The following is a 6,585-nucleotide window of genomic DNA, read 5'->3' on the forward strand; positions in this document are numbered from 1 at the left end:
GAAGGATGACGGTTCCAACCCGCGTGTGGCCATCCAGATTTAGGCTTTCCGTGATTTCCCTAAACCACTCCAGGCAAATGCGTGGGTGGTTTCTTCGAAAGGGCGCGACCGATTTCCCTCCCCTTCCTTGACTCCATCCGCGCTTACGCTCCGTCTCTAATATCCACGATGTCGACGGGACGTTAAACCCTGTCTTCCTCCCTTCCTGTTTTTGCTTACTCTCGAATTTTGGATGCCTTAATACTAATGGGGCAACGGCCTTACCGCAGTGGATACACCGGTTCCCGTGAGATCACCGAAGTTAAGCGGCGTCGGGCGTGGTCGGCACTTGGATGGGTGACCATCCAGGCCGCCATGCGCTGTTGCCATTTTTCGGGGTGCACTCAGCCTCGTGATGCCAATTGAGGAGCAACTCGACCGAATAGTAGCGGCTTCGGTCAAGAATACCATCATAACGACTGGGAGAGCGGTGTGCTGACCCCATGCCTCTCCTATCCCCATCCTCCACTGAGGATGACACGGCGGTCGGATGGTCCCGGTAGGGCAGTCGTGGCCTGACGACAGAGTGCTTTTTTTTTAAATACTAATACTGATTGAAAAAGTACACGACAGACGAGAAATAATACGTGTTTAGTATATGCAAGACCAGTTTCATTATAAAATATTCTTTATTCCGGCAATTTCTCCAGAAATAATCGAGGGTCACCTTGGTGTCATGTTCATGTGACAGTTCCAGAGGTGTACATTGCTAGGATTAATACAGTTCTGGGGACGGGTGTCCACGGTACTTCATTGCAAAGTGAAAAGCCACTCCTTGACTTTGCCTAGAAGTTGCCTACAATAAGTGAGTCCATGAAGCCGTAGTCGGCGTTTAGCGACAGGGTCCGGGTAAACTGTGGGCTCGTGCACGCATGAATTGCAGGCACAGGGCAGCATAGCGCTCGGGCGCAGCTGACGGGATTCCAGCGACTACCAAACAGCGAGATTACAAGACGACTCCGACGGATGGGCTGCAGGTGTGGTTGGCATAGAGTCCGGAGCACGCGGCGAGCTAAACAACCGTCAGGGGACGAATACTGGCGCGGCATTGCCGTCGCCACACGGAAGGTGCATCCGAAAGTTGAGCGTTGAGCGTGCCGAGTGTCCGATGTCATAGCGTGGAATAGCTCGTTGGAGAGTATTTTCGAACGTGCAGAGCAACACCTAGCGCGTCAGGTACTCTGAACGTGGTTTGAACTTCGACCAATGAGAGGTCAGAACGCCGCTGCGTCGCTTGAACGCCATCTCCCTTCGGTGCAGAGATTTGAGGCGCCATATTGGCTTTCAGGTGAAGCCCGGATTTGTCTGTATGCCGTTTCTGAGTGCCAGCTAACTAAGGTGGTCTCGAAAACCGGCGTCAGTTGTGCGATTCGATGTAATAAAATGACGAGAAACATCGTCTCCGTGGTAAAGGAATTACTGTGAATTGCGTATTACGGGAGTATACCATTGGAAGCCAAAAGCATGCTGAGGATCCATCAAAAACGTACTGCTCTTGGCACAATTTGTGATAATTAAATATCAATTACTAATACAGCTGCGATTGAAGCTTTCAGGACATGTTAACAAACTAGAGGTGGTCACAAAAGACTTGTCGCGCTAGCGCAGTTAGCGCCAGAGGTGCGTGAGGATCTTCACGATGTGTGTGTGGTTCATCCCACTAGATTCAATTTTTTTAAATCTTCGCGTCATTAATAGGTTCTGGTACTTTGTTTTGGTTTAATATAAGTATGCAGGGTGTAAATTTTAAGTTGACAAACCAGAATAACTCGGAAAAAATGTGTAGAATCCAAAGTTGGTTATTTTCGAGGGGTGCAAAAATTAGTTGACCTGGAGGCAACTTTAAAATTTCAAATGGGAACCCCCATTTTTTACTGCAGTATCAGATTCTACATAAAAAACTACGTACCTTTTGTCGTAAACATTTGTTTTGATTCTTGGTAGTTGGCGCTGTAATTCAAGAAAATTCATGTTCTCATTTTTGCGTGGAAAATGGTTACGGATAAATAAAAAATAGTTATTTACTTCGTAAATTTTGATTAGCTGAAACTAAAACTCTCCCTCTCTCCCCATAGGGTGGGGTTTGAGAGAGGGGAATTAGAGTTTTACAAATGTTGACCCAAATATTAATTTTTTCAGGAGATTCGGATTGTTTTAAAGATTGCCACTCCAATTCAGGTATCATGTCCGTGGCACTATCTCCCCTATTTCGCGATAATACAAAACGAGCCGCCCTTCTTTGAACTTTTTCTATGTCATCCGTCAGTCCCACGTCATGTGGATCCCACACCGCACAGCAGTACTCCAGAATAGGGCGGACAAGCGTGTTGTAAGCAGTCTCTTTAGTACACCTTTAGTGCACCTTCTAAATATTCTGCCAATGAATCGCAGTCTTTGGTTTGCTCTACCCACAACATTAACTATGTGATCGTTCCAATTTGGGTTACTTGTAATTGTAATCCCTAAATACCGGGATTTAATTAAATTTACAGCCTTCAGATTTATGTGACTTGTCTCGTAATCGAAATGTAGCAGATTTCTTTTAGTAATCATCTGAATAACTTCACACTTTTCTTTATTCATGGTCATTTGCCACTTTTCGCACCATACAGATATCTTACGTAAATGATTTTGCAATTCGTTTTGGTCATCTGATGACTTTACAAGACTGTAAATGACAGCTTCATCTGCAAATGATCTACGAAGGCTACTCAGATTGTCTCCTATGTCGTTAATATAGATAAGCAACAATAGAGGGCCTATAACACTTCCTTGGGGAACGCCGGATATTAATTCTGTTTTACTAGATGACTTTCCGCCTATTACTACGAACTGTGACCTTTCTGAAAGGAAATCACGAATCCAGTCGCACAACTGAGGCGATATTCCATAGGGACGCAGTTTGGTTAGAAGACGCTTATGGGGAACGGTGTCGAAAGCCTTCTGTAAATCTAAAAATATGGAATCAATTTGACATCCCCTGTCGATAGCACTCATTACTTCATGAGTATAAAGAGCTAGTTGTGTTTCACAAGAACGGTGTATCCTGAATCCATGCTGACTATGTGTCAATAAATGGTTTTCTTCGAGGTACTTCATAATGTTCGAATACAGTTTATGTTCGAAAACCCTACTGCAAATCAGCGTTAGTGATATAGGCCTGTAATTCAAGGTATTACTCCTACTTCCCTTTTTGAGTATTGGTGTGACTTGAGCAATATTCCAGTCTTTAGGTACGGATCTTTCTGTGAGCGAGCGAGTGTATACATATAATTGTTAAATATGGAGCTATTGTATCAGCATACTCAGGAAGGAACCTGACTGGTATAGAATCTGGACCGGAGGACTTGCCTTTATTAAGTTATTTAAGCTGCTTTGCTACACCAGGGATATCTACTGCTATGTTTCTCGCATTGAAGTACGTGCTATATTTCAAACTTCTGCAAAACTTTGCCAATCTTGTAACCGTTGTATTAAAGAGATTGATAATTAAATTACATATTAATACAGTGCTAAGCAAAGAAGGGAAAGCAGAAAGGTGGAAGGAGTATATAGAGGGTCTATACAAGGGCGATGTTCTTGAGGACAATATTATGGAAATGGAAGAGAATGTAGATGAAGATGAAATAGGAGATATGATACTGCGTGAAGAGTTTGACAGAGCACTGAAAGAGCTAAGTCGAAACAAGGCCCCGGGAGTAGACAATATACCATTAGAACTACTGACAGTCTTGGGAGAGCCAGGCCTAACAAAACTGTACTATCTAGTGAGAAAGCTGTAAGAGACAGGCAAAATACCCTCAGACTTCAAGAAGGATGTAATAATTCCAATCCCAAAGAAAGCAGGCGTTGACGGATGTGAAAATTACCGAACTATCAGTTTAATAAGTCACGGCTGCAAAATACTAACACGATTTCTTTACAGGCGAATGGAAAAATTGGTAGAGGCCGACCTCGGGGAAGATCAATTTGGATTCCGTAGAGCACGTGAGGCAATACTGACCCTACGACTTATCTTAGAAAATAGATTAAGGAAAGGCAAACCTACGTTTCTAGCATTTGTAGACTCAGAGAAAGTTTTTGACAATGTTGCATAGAATACTCTCTTTCAAATTCTGAAGGTGGCAGGGGTTAAATACAGGGAGCGAAAGGCTATTTACAATTTGTACAGAAACCAGATGGTAGTTATAAGAGTCGAGGGGCATAAAAGGGAAGCAGTGGTTGGGAAGGGAGTGAGACAGGGTTGTAGACTCTCCCCGATGTTGTTCAATCTGTATATTGAGCAAGCAGTAAAGGAAACAAAAGAAAAATTCGGAGTAGGAATTAAAGTCCATGGAGAAGCGATAAAAACTTTGAGGTTCGCCGATGACATTGTAATTCTGTCAGAGACAGCAAAGGACCTGGAAGAGCAGCTGAACGGAATGGGCAGTGTCTTGATAGGAGGATATAAGATGAATATGAACAAAAGGAAAATGAGGATAATGGAATATAGCCGAATTAAATCGGGTGATACTGAGGGAATTAGATTAGGAAATGAGATGCTTAAAGTAGTAAATGAGTTTTGCTGTTTGGGGAGTAAAATAACTGATGATGGTCGAAGTAGAGGGGATATAAAATGTAGACTGGCAATGGCAAGGAAATCGTTTCTGAAGAAGAGAAATTTGTTAACATCGAGTATAGATTTAAGTGTCAGGAAGTCGTTTCTGAAAGTACTTGTATGGAGTGTAGCCATGTATGGAAGTGAAACATGGACGATAAATAGTTTAGACAAAAACATAATAGAAGCTTTCGAAATGTGGTGCTACAGAAGAATGCTGAAGATTAGATGGGTAGGTCGCATAACTAATGAGGAGGTATTGAATAGAATTGGAGAGAAGAGATATTTGTGGCACAACTTGACTAGAAGAAGCGATCGGTTGGTAGGACACGATCTGAGGCATCAAGGGATCACCAATTTAGTATTGGAGGGCAGCGTGGAGGGTAAAAATCGTAGAGGGAGACCAAGAGATGAATGCACTAAACAGATGCAGAGGGATGGAGGTTGCAGTAGGTACTGGGAGATGAAGAGGTTTGCACAGGATAGAGTAGCATAGAGAGCTGCATCAAACCCGTCTCTGGACTGAGGACCACAGCAGCAACATTAATACAATAATTTCATCCCGATGTTTTGTCAAAATGTCAACAGCGCAGACCCGAACTGCGGACAGAGAGGTTTTCAGCGGTTAAGGCCTGCTACCGAGTCGTCTTCGGGGCGTCAGTGTGACACGCCTGTAGCCGCCTCCTGTGTGAGGCAGCTCTCGCCGTCGAGCAGTTCCGCGACACGCCACCACGCCTCCCGCTGTGTCTTTCTCGTTTACGATCTGGAACGCGGCCAACTTATGAGCTGACTGCTGCCGACAGTTATGTAAGAAGCCGGCCTTACATCTGGCCGTGGTGTGCGCCTCTCGTGTTTTATGTTTCTGTCTGAGTCCACTTGTGTAATGCGGCAGCCGAGCGCGCGAAGAACCTTACTCGTACAGCCGCGTGTGCGGCCAGTACTCGGGCGACAAGAAAATGTCCCGACCTCTCACTGTGTTGTTTTGGATAAGTAGCGCACTTATTTTGTCACCTAGTCCTCTTTGTGAAATACAGGGCGTATACAGACATACTGGCTGTACCTCAGTTCAAGTTACACACATCTAAAGGTGTAGAGGGGACTTAGGAACCCATGTCAAATTTAAACAGACGCAAAATCCCCAAGATTGGCGATCTTCTACAGAAGCTCGAAATTTAGCGCGGACTTCAATGCGTTTCCACAACGAAACTTTGTCTCGAAACCTGGCAGAAAGCCCAAAGAGTTTCTGGTTGTATGTGAAGTATGTTAGCGGCAAGAAACAATCAATGCCTTCAGAATGAGATTTTCACTCTGCAGCGGAGTGTGCGCTGATATGAAACTTCCTGGCAGATTAAAACTGTGTGCCCGACCGAGACTCGAACTCGGGACCTTTGCCTTTCGCGGGCAAGTGCTCTACCAACTGAGCTACCGAAGCACGACTCACGCCCGGTACTCACAGCTTTACTTCTGCCGGTACCTCGTCTCCTACCTTCCAAACTTTACAGAAGCTCTCCTGCGAACCATGCAGAACTAGCACTCGTGAAAGAAAGGATATAGCGGAGACATGGCTTAGTCGTGCTTCGGTAGCTCAGTTGGTAGAGCACTTGCCCGCGAAAGGCAAAGGTCCCGAGTTCGAGTCTCGGTCGGGCACACAGTTTTAATCTGCCAGGAAGTTTCATATCAGCGCACACTCCGCTGCAGAGTGAAAATCTCATTCTGGAAACATCCCCCAGGCTGTGGCTAAGCCATGTCTCCGCTATATCCTTTCTTTCAGGAGTGCTAGTTCTGCATGGTTCGCAGGAGAGCTTCTGTAAAGTTTGGAAGGTAGGAGACGAGGTACTGGCAGAAGTAAAGCTGTGAGTACCGGGCGTGAGTCGTGCTTCGGTAGCTCAGTTGGTAGAGCACTTGCCCGTGAAAGGCAAAGGTCCCGAGTTCGAGTCTCGGTCGGGCAC

At 45.0% G+C, this 6,585-nt stretch overlaps 1 non-coding gene and 1 pseudogene across 1 annotated transcript; both read left to right on the top strand.

Annotated features, from left to right (window-relative positions):
• The first annotated feature begins 250 nt into the window (after positions 1–250).
• Positions 251–368, top strand: LOC126210985 (5S ribosomal RNA; annotated as a pseudogene).
• Positions 369–6,510: 6,142 nt separating this feature from the next.
• On the top strand, positions 6,511–6,585 carry Trnas-uga (transfer RNA serine (anticodon UGA)). Its single transcript has one exon. It is a non-coding gene; the product is annotated as a tRNA-Ser (tRNA).

The sequence above is a fragment of the Schistocerca nitens genome, chromosome 10, assembly GCF_023898315.1.
Source record: "Schistocerca nitens isolate TAMUIC-IGC-003100 chromosome 10, iqSchNite1.1, whole genome shotgun sequence".
Classification (NCBI taxonomy): Eukaryota; Metazoa; Arthropoda; class Insecta; order Orthoptera; family Acrididae; genus Schistocerca; species Schistocerca nitens.